This window comes from Pleurodeles waltl, chromosome 3_1 (genome assembly GCF_031143425.1).
Source record: "Pleurodeles waltl isolate 20211129_DDA chromosome 3_1, aPleWal1.hap1.20221129, whole genome shotgun sequence".
NCBI lineage: Eukaryota > Metazoa > Chordata > Amphibia > Caudata > Salamandridae > Pleurodeles > Pleurodeles waltl.
The window spans coordinates 1,098,733,450-1,098,753,230 of record NC_090440.1 but is presented as its reverse complement, the minus strand read 5'-3'; the positions used below and the strand labels follow the sequence as shown (position 1 = coordinate 1,098,753,230).

The following is a 19,781-nucleotide window of genomic DNA, read 5'->3' as shown; positions in this document are numbered from 1 at the left end:
GCTGCCCTTTTGCTGTTACGAAACAAAATTATGCTTTGGGATATTGATTGTGAAAGAAAAATAATGCCATTTGGGACTAAAAGAAAACAGCTTTTGCTTTGTTGTTTCTACCAGAGTGTTTTTGTAACAAATAGACATTGCAGTCTACACAACCCTGAGGCTTTTAGACCCCATATGCTGAAGTTAAAATGTATGTACTGTCTACCTATTTGGGCAATGCAGGAGTTCCTGCCATTCCATAAGCCTTGAAGGATCAAATTCTGGGTCTACATGACTCTACTTAAAGGACATCATAAACGTACAGCTTGTATATTTCTTTGGGCAGCTTGGGAGTTCATTCATAGCTCACAAAAAAGAGTGAGAGCTCATCTTCTCCATTTCCAGCAGTCTGATTTTCTACAATTGTTTCCACAATATTAGAATTTCAAAACTCATTGACAGTATAACATTGCCAAAATATTGGATTTGGAATGTAGCTTGGTGATACTTGGAATGTTATGATACAAAAGGAGAGAGAACTGTTGACGAGCATAGAAGGAGCTGGATGAGGTGTTTTCCTTGTAGGTGAAATAAATCTTATGTGACATTATTCGGCTTGCAGTGTCACCTTATTACAATCTGGAATATGGAGTTAAATCAACTCGACATAACCAATGTGATATGTAGCACTGGGCATTTGAGACCAAGAAGTGCTCATGATCTATGACCAAGACCAAAGAAGCTATTGATGGATGGTCCCTGTAAAATATGCTTTCTCTTACTACCTGCAATAACATTTTAGAAGAAGGTATAATGTAACTAAATATAGGAAACATACATGAGAAGACCTGCTTCGCTGAACCATGTAAATTGGGAAAACACAGGTACAATAACAGGACCAACATGTCTCACCTGAAGCCACAAGTCTTAACATGAAGAATAAAACTGGAAAAAAACAAGATTACACAGACCAGTGACGGCCCATCCTTAAGGGCACAGGGGCCCTGCCCCACCACCATTTTGCAAGTATGAAGAGTAATTGTTAGGCTAGGCATAGGTCAGTCTGACAGGCATGCTTTACGTTCAGGTCTGGCAGCCAGGAAGTATACATGCCCTAAATACACAGGTGCATGGCTGCCTAAGCTGAACTTTGCCGGACTGAAGATTTCACACCCCATTGGACATGACCTCCTCAGCCCAGCAGAGTGCCTCAAGGTCCTCCCCTCATGACCAAAGAAAGTGCCACTGCTAGGTTCAGACCTGGTCGCTTCAGTTTTGAAGCCCTGAAGTGCCAGAGTTGAGTGTCTATCACTGTTGCCTCATCATAGAGTTGGATGGGGTGGGGTCACCAGGTCTCACTGACCTTATTCCACACTGTGACAAGTAAGGGACAGCCATTTCCTCTCACTGACTGATGTAAGGTCAGTAAGTGAGAGGAGGTGGCAGTTGACTGCGGCATCCTCTCATTAGCTGACCTAAGGTCAGCCAGTGAGTGGAGGCAGCAGTCCCAATCATCAGGAATCACCAAGGATTCCCTCCCACTACCAGAGATGCTGCAGCCAGTAAGTTTTATGTTTTTTAATGTGTGACGTGTGTGTGTGTGTGTACAAGTGTATTTGTGAGTGTATGCTGTGAAAGTGTGTGTATGTGTGTGTGTTTACATATGAGTGTGAATGCATGGGTGTGAGAGTGTGTGTGTGTGTGTGTGTGTGTGTGTGGCCCAGCCACACACTTCCTACTCAAATTACTGACCACCACTGAGAATGAATGATCTGAAGGAAACTGAAGTGTAAGGGCATAAATAAAAAATGAAAAAATTAGTTTCCATAGGCTCAACAAAAGCTAACGTCTAAATAAAAGGGTCAATTTAACTTCAAAGGACAGGCGAGCAATCCCTAAACACGGATAGGAAAATGCCAAGAGACACATTTTTGCTGGATTTTTATAACAATTGTGAAAGCCTTTTAAAACAATATTACACATGCTCCTAGTATTAAAACTATTATAACATAGTACTTAGAGTTTTTAACAGGTAAATACTGCACAATCCCAGATTCAATGATGTTGGTCACACAACAGTATTTTGCAACGATACTGTGAGAGCAAAATAAACCTTAATATGAAAACGCAAACCTTAGAGTATGAGTACTGTGATCAGTTTAAGTCAAATGTATAATTTTTGCATTTGAATGGTAATCTTATAAAAGGAAGAGGTTGCTCAATAAGAGAGTTGCTCAATAAGTGAGAGTAGCAGACTAAGAAATTAGTCCAATTTATTGAGCTGCTTGCACTTTTGTAACAGGTTTACCCATTAACTTTGGTTGATTGATTCAACCACAACCACAGAAAGAAGACCAGCCAAGAACTGAACCTCATGAGATTATTCACACACCATGAGTAGATTTCATAGGAGAGGACAAAATGGATTCCACCTGACATAGGGAAATACCTACCAACCATGTCTCTAGAAAGGGAAGGCTGTGTATTGCATCCGTGATCTAAAATTATTTTTTCATTACAAGGTTACCAGGAAGGCAGCCTAATTGAGCCCCAAAGACTTTTCAAGGACATATTTTGAAGTAATATACAAAGAAGTCCTTGAGAGATTTAAAGAGGGTGTATGCGTGCACCTCAAGCAAAAGACTTTTGATTCGCAAAGGTGTACTGGTTCGCAATTTACAGGTAGTATCTCTAGATACCCAGCTCTAGGATGAGTCCAAGGTGAGCTGTACCTTTATAGTTTGTGGAATCTGACAGCACGCATATTTCTAAAACATGAGTTGGAAATCAGGGTTGTGCAAAAGTTAACATTTGATGTTTGACAATATCGAGCATTTTTAATTTCCTACATTTGTAATTTGTCAGCCTAGTGAAGACGCCATTTTCAATATACGATTGCACAGTAAACAACACTGGGGAGTGTGAAGTCACACCAGTTACACATCACTATGCTACATTTAAAGTTGGGAGAAAGTCAATACTTAAAGTGTAACCTCCTGTCTCGAGATAAAATCAGTTTCACAGTTAAGACTGATTGATTGATTTTTAGAGTGAGCGTTTTTTTACCTAGCTGCAGACAAGGACAATAAAGTAAAACAATATAGATATCAGTTATCCTCGAGCACTTCTCAAACAGATGAGGCTTAAGGATATTCTGAAAGCCAGGAGGTTTCTGATTTGCAGTAATGTATCATGGTGGTTATTTTTCTAGTTTGGGTGCCAAGCAGCAGAAGGAGTGATGCCACAGCAGAACGTTTTAAAATCTAGTCCGAAGTAAAAGCAGGTGCTTTCTTGAGCTCAGTATCCTTTATGGCTAGTAATGTTGCAAACAATGTAACGGGCTGGAAAGCCAAGACCATAAACTGCTTTATAGGTCAGTCAGAGAGTTAGAAACTGAACGTTTCTCTACCAACAGCCAGTCAAGACTTCTATTCATGAAAGTGACTTGGCAGAAGTTGATCAACTTGCAGACAGTCCTGAAAGCATAGCATGGCACATGGCGCGGACTATCAATGTAGGTAAGTTAGACTGTACAAATAAGGCGAGTTGCAATAATTATTAGAATACAAGAGACAATCACGGATGCATGGCACTATAAAGAGACAAAATGTAAAATGTTCTTGAGAGCACAAAATTGAAAGGCACGGTCCATCATGATGGTAGTTTGTTGTTTAAATATCTGATCCTGACTGATTGTCATGCCAACTGATTTAAGTTTGTGAACAGAAATGAAAGACTCAACCATACTAAGGCAAAGATTTATACTTTTTGACGCAAATCTGCATTAGCGCAGGTTTGTGTCAAAAAGTATAGTGCCGGTTAGCGCCATTCCATGATGCTGGCTGGGCACCATATTTATGGAATGGCGCTAATGCCCTGTTAGCGTCCTTGTAAGAGATGCAGGCCCAAGGCAGGCATTAAAGTGACTCGAGGCTGTTTTCAATGGGCCTCCCTGAGCTTTTCTGGACAAGCGTCAACATTTTTGACCCTAGTCCAGCAAAGCACAACAACTGTATCAGAAATTCTGATGCAGCTTTGCTAACAAGCGCCATGGTGTGCTGTATGGTTAAAACAGCTCCACCATGGTGTCGTTAGGGGGACAGAAGGTGGTGCAGGCAAACTGGTGCATCGTGATCGATGCATCAGTTTTTACTAACTGAGGTCCATAGTCTTTCTCTGGAAAAATATTATGCCAGCAGAGATGTATTTAACTTTATCAATAAAAACGCAACCAGTTCCTCACACAAATTACAGGATATCGCAATAGGAGTGGTAAGACAGAGGGTTGAAAAAATAATTGTTGACTGACAGCCCTTGCCTGGCGGGGCTCTCGAAGTCTCCAAAACGGCTTCGGAGTTTGTAACTCTTTTGTTGTTTTCTGTACAAACTAAGGCTCACTGTAGAATAAGGTCTAGATAATCTGGTTGCACCTATCACTGTTGATTACAGACTTAAAGGCCCATATTTATACTTTTTGACGCAAAACTGCGCCAACGCAGTTTTGCGTCAAAAAAATTAGCGCCGGCTAACGCCATTCTGAAGCGCCATGCGGGCACCGTATTTATTGAATGACGTTAGCCGGCGTTAGCCGCCGGCGCCGTCTGGTGTGCGTTAAAAAAAACGACGTACACCAGGCAGCGCCGGCGTAGGGGGATATGGAGCTTGGGCGTCAAGAAATGGGGCAAGTCAGGTTGAGGCAATTTTTGCGCCTCAACCCGATTTGCGCCATTTTTTTTCACTCCCAACCCCCATAGAAATGACTCCTGCCTTATCAAAGACAGGAGTCATGCCCCCTTGCCCAATGGCCATGCCCAGGGGACTTCTGTCCCCTGGGCATGGTCATTGGGCATAGTGGCATGTAGGGGGGCACAAATCAGGCCCCCCTATGCCACAAAAAAATAAAAAATAAAAACTTACCTGAACTTACCTTAATGTCCCTGGGATGGGTCCCTCCAGCCTTGGGTGTCATCCTGGGGTGGGCATGGGTGACAGGGGGTGTCCCTGGGGGCATGGGAGGGCACCTCTGGGCTCCTTCAGAGCCCACAGGTCCCTTAACGCCTGCCTTTTGCAGGGGCTAAAAAACGACGCAAAAGCGGCCGTACGTCATTTTTTTTTACCCGCCCACTCCCGGGCGTGATTTTTGCCCGGGAGTATAAATCCCACGCACATGCCTCGGAGTCGATTTTTTAGACGGGAACGCCTACCTTGCATATAATTAACGCAAAGTAGGTATCCACGCTAAAAAATTACGCTAACTCCATGGACTTTGGCGCTAGACGCGTCTAACGCCAAAGTATAAATATGGAGTTAGTTTTGCGTCGAAATTGCGTCAAAAAAACAACGCAATTTGGCGCAAACGGAGTATAAATATGCCCCAAAGTACATTAGTGCCACGTTCACGTATCGCAAATCCAACTCAATTTAAGGTTACAACTAATGTGCTTTGCTTCGATATTTCTGTGAAATAGCTACTTTTTCTCAGATACTCACTATTCAGAAAGGGGCATTTTTTGTCTGCATTTTTCTATTATTTAGCTGTATCTGGTCTGAGTCTCGTCGATGTGCTCTGTGCTTGGTGTTAAAACTAATTTTCAGGACTTTAGTATGACATTATGGCTACAAGTGTGAAATATTTTAATAGTTTTTTGGAATTTTTGTTTTTTTTACTTAGTCAGCATAGTTAAATTAATAAAAATGTCAAAATCTAAGGTTAAAGTGCAAGTAATATTCCCATAAAAAGTGGCAACGCACAAGAAAAATACGCACAAACTCTACTCTTTCAAAACATTTACATTTTAGCAACTGTGGCTATTGGAGCCAAAACACTTTGGCCCAGACTTATGCTAAAGTGGTGCGCTGTAGTTAGAGGAATATGGCGCAACCTTGCGTTTCCCCCTGCGCTGGTGCTGAATTAAGCTGCCCAGCGTCAACGCAGTCATCCTTACATTGTAGTGACAAAAAAGTGGCTTTACACCTCCTTGTAAATATGGAGCAGTGCTTAGCGCCACTGAAGCATCGTGAAATTGATGCTAGGGGCTCTTAAATATGCCCCTTTGTAAATAAGATATACCACAATAGGTAAAAAAATCCATTAAAAGAAATGCCTTCCTCATCGCATACTCAATAACTAATTAATTAAAAATGAAGTCTGCAACCAGAAAATAATCCTTTAAATGCTCTCTAATTACTTTCTGAATTACCATTCATGGGTGATTTATGAGCTCTACACTCTGTGCTGGAACATAAAGTCATACTTTCAAAGTCTTCAAAAAGTGGAAAAAAATTCGAAGATGCCTTTGGTTTTTGTTGTTGTTTTTTTTTTTTTAATGAAGCAAGGACTTTTATTCTAATAGTACTGGCTCAGAAGGAACTTGATTAGTTACCAAATATATGTTGGCCCTATTTCCAAACATATTTCAGACCATGGTGATGCACTGACCTGCACCACAAAGGCATGCTTAGAATGTTGAGTGCCGCACTGGATACATTTGACCCACTCACAAAGAGAAATGTATCAGTGGAGCTCTTCACACACTTGGATTTCTGCCAATCAATGCTTCTCTCGACAGTATTCTCCATTTCCAGGTTGAAATCTTTGCACAATAGTAGGATTTCCCAGTCTTTCCTTTTTACATAAGGGGTTAGACATTTTTACAACAGAAGCTATGACTGTAAAGTTATTTTATTGCTGCATTTCATATATGCCCACGTAGCCATAGCAGAGGTGACAATATATATATTTGCTATGAGAAACTCAGGGCCTCATTTACAAGGTCTTTGCCCACCTGTTGCATTGTTTATCTTTTTTACACAACAGTGGCACAAGCAGTGCTCTACACTGCCTCACATTTACAAACTGAAGCGTTTGGCCCAATGCACATTTTGTAAAGCCTTGCGTCACATTATACCTGCACCAGGTATAATGTATGCAAGGTAGACGTTTCCATAGGAAAAGCCACGCAGAACTGATGCAGTGAAATTCACATTTCACTGCATCCCTCTGCAACTTCACTGTGTCAGAATTTTACTGCCTATTCAGAGCAGGCATACAACTGATGCAGGGCTTTTCTCAATGGGGTCTTCCTGGCATTGCTGGAGTAGCCTAATTGTTTTTCTGCTAGCACAGCAGTGAGTGAGCTTAGAGCCACAGATGCATCCGAATTATCTGCGCATCTGTAAAAACGTGTGCCATGGAGATCTGTATTGTAAATACAGCACATCCATGGTGTCATTAGGGGGTCATAGGGCAGCACAAGATATCTGACGCATCAGAGCTGATGCATCAGATTCTTGTATATGAGGCCCTCAGAATAGAAGTATTGTGAGACAGGATTCACCTGACCTCAATCACATGTCTCTGACTCATTAATCCAGCAAGCACAGAAATGAAGTCCCACTGCATAGGCCCTGCCCTCTTCTCCTTAGGCTGTGTAACTTTCAGGACACCATATTGCAGCTCAAGCCTTCAGAATGCAGCCAGCCTTACTTAAGGAAAAAGTGAACTTCACTTATAAGGAAACATATTTGGTGGTTACCATTGTAGTTGAATCAAAAAAATAAAAGGTTAATATGAACAATATTTGTAATTTGTCTAACCACTTTTGGCAATTGCTTAGGGTTGCCTTCCAATCCTTAGTTCTTTTGCCCATTGTGCCACCTCAGTTGGGACCATCAGTACGGAAGTAATTATTTTTTGTATACTTCAGTGTGATGCACTAACTGTGATGGTATGCCCAGTGATGGGTCCTTTGCTCACTGTTCCACTGAAACCAAGGTACATCTGATTAGAAAGTCCCAATGATGGCTAAGGGTTGCTTGTGGTCCTGTTCAGGGAAGACTTGGCCTGGCAGTTCGGGCTGGACTGTTGCAAATGGAGCAAGGTAAAGACTAATTGCCATATGGCTGAGTCCAAACTGAGGTGGCAGGATGTACAAAATAACAAAGGACTGTGATGTTGCCCTGAATAATTGCTAGTAGTTAAGATTAATTCAAGCATTCCACCCATCACTTTTTTTGTATACTTCTGTACCGTTATTGTTGACCATTAATGGCAAATATGTATAGGCAGCCCCCTTGTATAACCTCACTAAAGTGGAGAAGGTGAGCATATGTCATAAGGTGATAGAATTGGTTAGTGCATTGAGGGTGGAAATACTTGTCACATATCATTTAGAGAAAAAATGGCAGGATGACTGAAGGGGGGTTGAAGGATACGTTTTCCATTGGCCAGGTGGTAAAAGCTCATTCCTGAGGCTGATTAATCTATGTCTCACCCCCTCGATGAATGTAACCTCTCCACCAAGCATTCCTCTCTTCTGCATAGCTTGCCTGTTATGGGGAATCTGAATGTCAGGCAAGGTAAGAACATAAACTTAGAATTTTACTGCTACATTTCATGTCACACTCTCGACCCGACAGATAGGAACATACCTCTCACTTGTGATTCACTTATAGCTAAAATCCTCTATTAATGAATTGAGCTATTGTAGTGTACTACTTTGTATACAATCTCATGTGTGGCAACTAGGCTGTGCTCAAACGCAGCCCAAATGTGGGCACACATAGGCCATCCTGATATCTATAATACCGCCACTTAGCAGAATTTTGTAGGTCATACTTTTTCATATCTCAGCACAATATAAATGCATCTTTGTTATAAATGTTTACAGAAAATGTTCACAGCATATACCTATGTTTGAATTTCATATGCATCTACATGCCTATTAATATCATGTCATGTTCACAGCCTAAAACATTAAGGAGGAGATTGCTATTTCGACCCAGGATAATTTACAAAAAACCCTGGTTTGTCCTGCCAATGCTGTAATAATGGACCTAGTAGATAAGATGTGGTGGCTTGTATAAGGTTGAACCACTTTTATATACAACTTTGCTCTTACAATTCAGGAGAGAACTTAAAATCACAGCACTTTTGTTAGAAAATAAATATTTGGTTGGCAGTCAGGTTGCCCCCTGTCCAAGCAAGGACCCTCACTCTAGTCAGGGCAAAGGAGAAACACACCCGGTTAACCCCTGCTCACCTTCTTTGTAGCTTGGCACGAGCAGAAAGGCTTAACCAAGAGACAATATGAAAAGCATTTGCACCAACACACACAGTAACAGTAAAAACACTACAGAATGATTCAAAACCAGGTTTGAAAAAAAGCCAAAATTTATCTGAGCAAAAATCGAAAATGACAACAATTTAACATACACAGGCAAAGTTAAGAACTTTTAAAAGATTAAACTTCAATATAGCTCTTAGAAACACGAATGCTTCGATTAGGTGATATCACTGCATTATAATGGAGTTGTTCCTAACAATCTGATGCCAATGGTACTGGTCACGGAGTCACATGGACCCCCCCAGGTACATTACCTTGTGAAAACTGAGGAAACAAGCTGGTGCATGGATTCAGGGATCGTGGCGTCACTGGATCCGAGGCAGTGTGGGTTCTGGTGCTGTAGGGCGAAGGAGTGGAGGCGTCACTAAGAGGCGTCAGGTCCTTGCTGCGGAGTGGTAGAGGTGAGGTGGCAGTGGTGCAAAGCTCTGGATATGCGTACTTCCGGCAGAGTCAATACCCGGTGGTCACAACATCGTGCAGCGGCTTCCACGGAGTCACGGACTTCAGCGAGGCTGCAGTCGCATCAGGCCTGCGGGGTCATTGCACTCCAGAGAGGACCACAGCTTCGGTTGCAGACGGCATCACAAGATTCAGAAGTGGCGTCGATCAGAGTCATCCGAAGTCGGTTTACTTAGTTTTTCTTGGTGTTTCCACCAGCTTCTCCTTTCAAGGGCCCAGAGACTGGATTAGGCACCACTTGGCAGGGCAGGAGTCTCAGTAGAGAGTCCAGGTGCTGGCAAAGGAAGTGTTTGATGGCCCTGAGACTTCAGAACAGGAGGCAAGCTCAGTCCAAGTCCTTGGAGATTCTTCTCAAGCAGGAATTTACCGCAAAGTCCAATCTTTTTCCCCTTTGACATGCAGAAGCAGCAACTGAAGGATAGTCAAACAAAGCACAGTCAAGAGCAGGGGTAGCAATTCTCATCAGCTCTTCTCCTTCTCAGAGGTTCATCTTGGTTCCAGAAGCAAATCTTGCAGAAATCTAAAGTCTGGGGATTTGGGTCCAATACCTATACACCATTCTGCCTTTAAAGTTACTGAACTTCAAAGAAAAGTCTCTGTTGTTTACAGGATCCTGCCTTGCCCAGGCTTGGCCCAGGGGGTTGGAAACTGCATTGTGTGAGGGCAGGCACAGCCCATTCAGGTGTAAGTGACCACTCCTTCCTCCACCCTAGCTCAGGTGGCTTATCAGGATATGCAGGCTACACGCCAGTTCCCTTTGAGTCACTGCCAAGGGGAGATTCACAAGCAGCCCACCTGTCAGTCTGATCCAGACAGGGAATCCACAAACAGGCAGAGTCACAGAAATGTTTAAGCAAGAAATGCCTACTTTCTAAAAGTGGCATGTTCAAACTAACAATCCAAAAACCAACTTCACTAAAAGATGTATTTTTAAATTGTGATTTCAGGGATCTAAACTCCAAGTTTCTATCTGCTCAGAAAGGAAAACTGCACGTAAAAGATATTTAAAGGCAGCCCCCATGTTAACCTATGAGAGAGATAGGCCTTGCAACAGTGAAAAACTAATTTGGCAGTATTTTACTGTTAGGATATGTAAAACACATCAGCACATGTCCCACCTTTAACATACACTGCACCCTGCCCATGGGGCAACCTAGGGCCCTCCCCAGGGGTGCCTTACATGTATAAAAAGGGATGGTTTAGGGCTGGAAAGTGGGTACCCATGCCAAGTTGAATTGGCATTTTACAACTGCACACACAGACACTGCAGGGGCAGGTCTGAGCCGTGCTTACAGGGCTACTCATGAGGGTGACACAACCAGTGCTGCAAGCCCACTAGTAGCATTTGATTTACAGGCCCTGGGCACCTCTTGTGCACTTTAATAGGGACTTACCATTAAATCAAATAGGCCAGTCATGGCAATACACATATAATTTACACAGAGAGCACTTTCATTTAAACACTGGTCAGCAGTGGTAAAGTGCCCAGAGTACCAAAAACAATACCGACAGAGTCCAGCACACAGTCAAAACATAGGAAGCAGAGGCAAAAGAGACAGGGGAAACCACACCAAGGATGCTTGGTCTCATGGTTCTCATCACTAAGACGGAAGAATCTGGACAGACCATCAGCATTGACGTATTCTGTTCCAGGGCGGTGTCCCACCATAAAGTCCATTCCCTGTAGGGAGATGGACCACCTCAACAGTTTTGGATTCTCACCCCTCATCTGCATTAACTAGCTGAGGGGCCTGTGGTCGGTCTGAACCTGGAAGTGAGTGGAAAACAAGTAGGGTCTCAGCTTCTTTAGCACCCAGATCACAGCAAAAGCTTCACCCTCGTTTCCGGGGAAGTAACTTCCTACTAATGAAGGCTACATGCTGGTCCAGGCCCTCTTCATTTAGCTGTGACAACACTGCTCCTACACCATACTCTCAAGCATCAGTCTGCATGACAAATTATTTAGAAAAGTCAGGTGCCTTCAGCACAGGTGCCGTGCACATGGCTGCCTTCAGGGCATCAAAAGCTGTCTGGCAAGTCTTGGTCCAGATCACCTTCTTGGTTTGCTTCTTGGAGGTTAACTCGATGCCATACCCCTTGACAAATCTCCTAGAGTATCCCGTAAGACCCAAAAAGGCTCTCACCTCAGTCTGGGTCTTGGGAGGGTCCCAAGCCAGAATGGTGTCAATCTCTGACTGTAGGTGTGCCATCTAGCCACTCCCCACTTGGTGTCCTAAGTACACCACAGAACCCTGCCCTATCTGGCTCTTACTTGCTTTAATAGTGAGGCCTGCCTTCTGCAGGACCTCTAACACTTTGCAGAGGTGCTGTAAGTGTTCCTCCCACCTGGAGCTGAGCACAGCAATGTCATCCTGGTAGGCTGCACTGAAGTCCTCAAACCCAGCCAACACCTGGTTAACTACCCTCTGAAAGGTGGCACTGGCATTTTTCATCCCAAAGGGCATCACCGTAAAATGGTAGTGCCCACCTGGGGTAGAACATGTGGACCTTTCCTTGCCCCCCTAAGTCAAAGCAATCTCCCAATATTTAGACATTAAATCAAATGTGCTGAGATATTTGGCAGCGCCTAATTGATAAATGTGCTCATCAGCTCTGGGGATGGGGTGCACGTCAGTCTTCGTGACCACATTGAATCCCCGGGTAATCCACACAGAACCTTTATTCTGGAGTAGCAGCAGGAGCAGCAGCCTTAGGGACCAAGACCACAGGACGGTCCCAAGGGCTATTGGAAAACTCAATACCCCTAATGCTAACATCTTGGACACCTCATCCTTGATGTTAGCCCTGACCTTGTCAGTCACCCTGTAAATCTTGTGTTTTACAGGTGGACTGTCCCCAGTGGCAACATCATATGTACACAAATGAGTGACCCCAGGGACCAAGGAAAACAATGAGGCAAACTATCCCAACACCAGGTGACAGTCCCTCTGTTGCTCTGGGGTCAGTGAGGGGGAGAGGTTCACACCCTCCACAGACCCTTCTTTCTCCTGAGTAGACAGGAGGTCAGGAAGGTGCTCACTCTTTTCCTCCACCCCAACATCTTTTGCTAGGAGCATTGTCAACTCAGACCTCTCAAAGTGAGGTTTGAGGTGATTCACATGCAGGACCCTCAAAGGGTTTCTGGGAGTCCGCGAGTTCACCAGGTAGGTGACATCACTCTTGCGCTCCACCTCCTCAGAACGCCCAGTCCACTTGTCCTGGAGAGCCCTAGGATCCACTGGGGACACCACCCAAACTTTCTGACCAAGCAGAAACTCAACCAGAGTAGCATTCTGGTCATACCAGCATTTCATGTATTCCTATCTTGCTTCTAGGTTCTCCTGAGCGAGATTCCTGAAGCGGGCTGTCTGGTTTCTGAAAGCCATCATGTGGCTGAATGCATCCTGGGGGTGCTTACTGGAGGCTTTCTCCAAGCCCTCCCTAACCAGACTCAGAGGTCCTCTCAAGGGCTGTTTATACAGCAATTCAAAGGGGCAAAAACGAAGTCCCTTTTGTAGCACCTCCCTGTAAGCAAACAGAAGGCATAGCAGGAGGACACCCCACTTACGCCTCAAGGGCTCTGACAGGCCCATAATCATGCCTTTCAATGTGCGGTTGAATCTCTCAACCAGACCAATCCCTTGGGGGCGGTAAGGGTGGTGAAATTGTATGTCACCCCCGCACTCTTGCCGCAGAGACTTCATATAAGTAGATATGAAGTTGGTACCCCTATCAGATAAAACCTCCTTGGGGAACATTATGCCGGTAAAAACCCACATTAATGCATGTCCCACCAGGGACAGTGATTGATCTCAAAGGAATGGCTTCTGGGTACCTGGTGGCATGGTCCACCAAGACCAAGATAGACCTGTTGTCCATGACTGTCTTGGGATCCAGATGCCCCACAATGTCAATACCCACCATTTCAGAGGGGGTGCTAACAACAGGAAAAGGTTGGAGGGGAGCCTTCTATTTCCCCCCTACTCTTGCCACTTGCCTGACAAGTTTGGCAAGACCTACAGTGCACATTAGAGTGCCTGTGCATATGGGAACAGTAAAGGTGGGTGTAAAAGTGGGTGACAAGCCTTTCAAAGGTCTTGTCCAGCCCCAAATGACCAGGTAAAGATACATCTTGAGCCAAACTCAGTAGGAAGGCTCTGAAGCACTGGGCTACCACCAGCAGATGCCCTGACCCTGACTCAGCAACCTTAGGCTAGCTATATAGAAGGCCATCCTGGCAATAAATCAAATGTAAATCAGACTCCTTGCCAGACGCCTGGTCTGCAGCCTTCTGCCGCAAGCCCTCTAGAGTAGGGCATACCTTCTGTGCCTCACAGAATGCTTCCCTGGTGGGTCCCCCATCTTGCTGCCGCTGAGTCAGCTCGGTAACCTCCTCCAGTTCAGACACTTATTCCCATGTAGGCTCTAGGGCGCCCCTCTCAGGTTCAGCATCCTCCCGGACCAGGGAAAATACTGGAGCGGATTTCCTACACCCCTTGCTTTTCCTTCTTCTGGCAGACACCTGGGCCACTCTTTCAGGCTCCAGGGTCTCCTGATCACTCTGACGCACTTCCATGGGCCGGGTAGACACATCTACCCACTAAGGCAGTCCCAACATCTCCAGCTGAGACCTGTGTTCCACCACCTTTCAAGGGAAATTCCACCAGGTCATTGCCAAGCAGAAAATCTACAGGCATGGTTGGACTCACAACGACTCTCAAGGGACCTGAGACCCCCCCATTCAAAGGGAACCTGTGCCACTTTGCAAAGGCACTGTGAGTTGTCTTTTGCAACTATTTGGTGAAGTACATGTAGATCCACCTGCTCTTCAGACACCAGGTGACTTCTCACAGTAGTCACACTGGCTCCTGTGTCTCTCAGAGGCTCCACCCTCTGTCTATTGATGGTGACCCACTGCCTGTACTTCTTAGTGTTCTCAGGCACAAGGGTACTCTGAACCATCTCACTGTCCCCTAGTGAGACAAGGGTCATCTCAGCTGGCTCCCACCCACATGGAACCAACTCCTCCCCAAGTGCTACACTGGCCAAACCCTGTAACTGAGCACCAGTAGGCGCCGGTGTCCACTTGAGACATTTAGGATCCCCCCGCACATGACTGACCTGGTCACATGCATAAACACTTGCAGGGACCCCCCTTTGCAGGCTTCCCTTTAGAAAACCATGGCTTCTTTTCAGCTGGGAGCTGGGAATCCTTACCCGGGAACTAGGTTGGGGCCCTTTGGGAAATTCCCCCTGTTTACCCTTACCCCCCATTCTTCTGAGAGGGACCCTGCCCACCCTTGGCGTTGTCTCCCCAATACCTGTTTTGGACCCTGGTGCTCTCCCAATGGTCCGCTTCCTGTGCAAGCATCCTGGGATCAGTCAGCTTACTGTCAATCAGGTCCTGGTGCAGCTCTGGAAAACAAAGACTATACAAGTGCTCCCAAGCAATTAAGTTGTAAAGCCCCTCATAAGTTGTTACCTTACTGCCCTTCACTCAACCATCCACCGACCTGCGGAAAGAGTCAACACATTCTTGCCAAGCTTGGGATTCTTTCTTTTTGTAGGACCTAAACTTGTCCTTGTACTGCTCCGGGGTCAAACCATACCTCGTGAGTAGGGCCCCCTTCATGATAGTGTAGGTGAGTCCCAAGGATCCCGTAAGGATGTCAAGGTGTCCCTCCCTTCAACTTCAAAGTGCTACCATAGACCAGCCCCCAATGTGCTTCAGGGACCATGTTCATATGGAGAGCAGACTCATACCCCTTAAACCACAAGTATATGCAATCCTCCCTCTTGTAATCCTTAACTGGGTCTTTGGGAATGTGCATCCTCCTCTCAGTCTGTACTTTGGTACTGCTGCCACCATCTCTACTAGACTGCCTCCTTTTATCTAGTTCCCTCAAACTAAGCTCATGAGCCAAGAGCATAGTTTTCTCCTCAATGGCCATCCTCCTCTCTTCCATCTCCCTCTCCATCTTAAGCTTCTCTAATTCAAACAAGTGCACCCTTTCTGCCTGTCTGTCCTGCAACTCTTCAGGAGTCAGATCCTTAGAGAACACCCTGCTACCCACCCCATAGACCCTCACCCCAGGCATTACAGATTCCTCTACTAAGCTCTCATGGCTGTTTGCCACCTCCTCACCCTCAATAACCTCCTCTGTGTGCCCCCAACCTCCTTGGCTCTCACCCAGGCCCCCAGTGCCTTTTGCAGTTCCTCCTTCTGGCAGGGCTCCTAATGGGACTGGCAAGATCCTTACTGAAATGTTTCAGTTGAGCAACTGTATAACTCTCCAGCTTCTAGAACTCAAAAACAGCTCCAGCTGGTCCATCTCACAATTGAGATATGATGGCAAGTCAAAAGTGCAAAGTTCCAAGGCAGAACAAAGAGTTCCCAATGAGAAGCTCAAAAGTAAAAAAATAGAAGCAGATGAAGTCCAAAAAGAGAAAAATCAAAAACACAAAAACAAGTGGTAGGTGGTTCCGTAATGGTCTGCACTGAAAATAGTAGTATACACTTAATCACTGTATGTCAAGTACAAATACAAGTCAAATCCTCACTGCTGATCACCAATGTTAGAAATTGAGTCTTTGGTTGGCAATCAGGTTGCCCCCGTCCAAGCAAGGACCCTCACTCTAGTTAGGGCAAAGGAGAAACACACCCAGTTAACCTCTGCTCACCCCTTTGGTAGCTTGGCATGAGAAGAAAGGCTTAACCCAGAAGCAATGGGTATTTGTACCAACACACACTGCAATACAGTGAAACACTACAAAATGGACACCACACAGGTTTAGAAAAATAGTAAATATTTGTCTAAGTAAACAAGACCAAATACAATAAAAATCCACACTACACAATAAAAATATGACTTTAGCAATTAAAAGCCCAAATATAGTGCATAGAAGCACCAATGCTGCAATTTAATGTTGAGCCTTTTACTCAGATTGATTGGAGGATATTTTATGAGTATTGAGCGCCATTCTTCATATTTCACCCTCTTTTTGGTTTAGTAATGTTGAGCCTTGTTGTGGCGGAGTTTTTTCCCACAATGCGATGCCACTGGCACCATTTTATGAATTTACATGGACCCCCAGGTACAGCACCTTAGCAAAAGTGTGGAAAACAGGCCCGTGCATGGAGTCGGGGAGCAAGGCGGTGCGGGATTCAATGCGGCATCAGTTCCGGTGCTACGGTGCGAAGGAGTGGAGGTACCACAAAGCGGCGTTGGGTCCTTGCTGAGGAGCGCTGGAGGTGAGACTGTGTCAGTTGTGAGGAGTCAGTCCCTGGAAACCTCTGGCAAAGTCAAAGTCTGTCAGAGTCACAAGGCTGTGGGGCGACCTCAGGTGGTTGCAGTCATGTCACAGGTGTTGTGACAGATTCAGGTGCCATGACCGTCGGTGCTGTGACACCTCAATCTTGTGAGTTCTTGGGATGTCAGTGGCGTCGGTGACGCAGGGCCTGTAGTGTCGGTGGAGTCGTTGTGATTCTGCAAGGTCCACAGTTTCAGGTGCAGGCGGCATCATAGGTTTACGTGCAGGGGCATCCTTACGAAGTCACACGGCATTGTCCAATGTCGTTTTACAGGGACTTTACCAAAAATTCACTCTCAGGGGCCCAGGAACTGGAATGGCACCCTCTGACAAGCTAGAGTCCACAACAGGCAGACTCAGAGACAGGTTGGTAAAGCCTTTGCTGTCCCTGAGGCTTCAAAATGGGAAGCAAGCTCAGTGCAACCCCTTGGAGATACATCTCAAGCAGGAATGCACAACAAAGTCCAGTCTTTGTCCCCTTTCACAGGCAGAAGCAGCAACTGCATGACAGCCCAAAAAAACACAGTTACAGGCAGGGACAGAACTTCTCCTCAGCTCGTCAGCACTTCTCCTGGCAGAGGTTCATCTTAAATCCTTCAAGCAGTCTTGAGGTGATTCAAAGTCTGGGGTTTTGGGTTCAATAATTATACCCTTTTCTGCCTTTGAGGTGGCCACCTTCAAAGAGACGTTTCTGTTGTTCACAAGATGCTGCCTTGCCCAGGTCACACACCAGGGGGTTGGAGAATGTATTGTGTGAGGACGGGCACAGCCCTTTCAGGTGTGTCAGCTTCTCCTTCCCCACACTAGCCCAGGAGACTCCTGAGGATATGCAGGCTTCACCCCAGCCCCCTTTGTGTCACTGTCTAGAGGGAATTCACAATAGCCCAACTGTCAGTCTGACCCAAATGTGGAATATACAAGCAGGCAGAGGCATAGAATGGTTAAGCAAGAAAAAGCACACTTTCTAAAAGGGGCATTTTCAAACAGACAATCTAAAAAACAGCTTCACCAAAATAATTATTTTTAAATTGTGAGTTCAGAGACCCCAAACTCCAAATCTCCATCTTCTCTCAATGGGAAACTGCACTTAAACAATATTTAGAGGCAGTCCCCATGTTAACCTATGAGATAGATAGGCCTTTCAGTAGTGAAAAGCACATTTGGCAGTATTTCACTATCAGGACATGTAAAACACATCAGTACATGTCCCACCTTTTACATACAATGCACCCTGCCTATGGGACTACCTAGGTCCTACCTTAGGGGTGCCTTACATGTAGAAAAAGGGAAGATTTAGGCATGTCAAGTGGGCCCACTTGCCAGGTCCAATTGGCAGTTTAAAACTGCACACACAGACACTGCAGTGGCATGTCTGATACATGTTTACAGGCTACTCAGGTGGGTGGCAATATCAGTGCTGCAGGCCCACCGGAAGCATGTGATTTAGAGACCCTAGACACCTCTCATGCACTTAACTAGGGACGTACTAGTAAATCTAATATGCCCATAATGGATAATGAATCACCAATACAATTTAGACAGAGAGCACTTGCACTTTAGCACTAGTTAGCAGTGGTAAAGTGCCCAAAGTATCAAAACCAGCCAAAACTAATTACAGCACAGGGTCCAAAACCAAAAGGCCAGAAGCAAAACGTACATGGAAACCACGCCAAGAGTTGCCAGGTCTAACAGGGACAGTGAAGTGTAAACAATATTGTGTCACACAACAACAACACAACAACATCACATATACAAATTCAGCTCGCACACTCCCATTGCACACATGCCATGGACTGCTGTCACATTCAACACACAAATGTATGACTGTGTCATGGAACACAAACCAGCCCTGCAATGGCCACACACATCACCCACATTGCAACACAATGGAAGGACAATTGAATGCACAATAGTCAGAGAGACAAATATCTCAAGCTCACTATGCAAACAATATCTGCACAATAGGGAGGAGAGCATCAGGAACACTCATGGAAGAATGCTGCCCTGGGGCAGATATCAATTTGTACAAGCCCCCAAAATAGCAATTTCACAGGAACTGCCCCTACATGTATCTCAGGGACAAATAATACTAGAGTCAAGTGACATGCCAATCTGCACAATGTGGAAGTGAAAGTCAACAAAGCAAATACAACTCAAACTGCATGGGACATTAATCTACATGAAGTAGCTGCAAGCTACACATGGATAGATGGACACATGCACAGTCAAATGCAAACTAAGATAGCACAATTGAAAGCCCTCCATATCTGCACTAAGAAAACTCAAGCTGTCACACATTAGATTAATCTACAATCCATATCAGTGAGACAAGTCTAGCACCATACATGCTCACATTGGACAACACAAGATGAAATACATACCATACCAAAGAGAACACAATGCTATGATGCCACAATTAGATTTACACTCACATATCCATAGAGTTAACATCTACCTTTGTCTTCGTGGACACTAGCACTGCCCACGAGGTCAGATTTTGCAAACAACAGCAACTGGTTCAGCAAGCAGGCTGAAACACACACAACTGTAGGAAGACAACACAAGTTGCTCTGGAACAGCATAAAGGTAGAAATGAACCTGCAAGACAAAAGTGTATCCAAATAATCAATTGTTTGGGTTTATTTTAAACAGTATGAAAATGAGCAAAGGCCATTGGCCACTCCATATTCCATTGTCCATGCACATCACTGTGCTGTCACTTGACTGCATTACTGCCAGGAAACCTCCACAGGAAGGGGCATCAAGAGGGAAGGCAGGCACCTCAGGAATCATCCTTGGGGGAAGAGTCAGATTTGGGATGGGAGGGTTTTGGGAAGTGGAGGTGCTGGAGTGGTGGATGTGTGTGTCTCTGCTGGGGTGGTGTCTGTGGGTATGCTTGTATGGTGG

The 19,781-nt window shown here is 45.0% G+C and overlaps 1 protein-coding gene across 1 annotated transcript in view; it reads left to right on the top strand.

Moving 5' to 3' along the window:
• The window catches only part of DRD2 (dopamine receptor D2), a 1,149,352-nt gene that overhangs the window by 134,702 nt on the left and 994,869 nt on the right, over window positions 1-19,781 (top strand). The gene's annotated exons all lie outside the window — the stretch shown is intronic.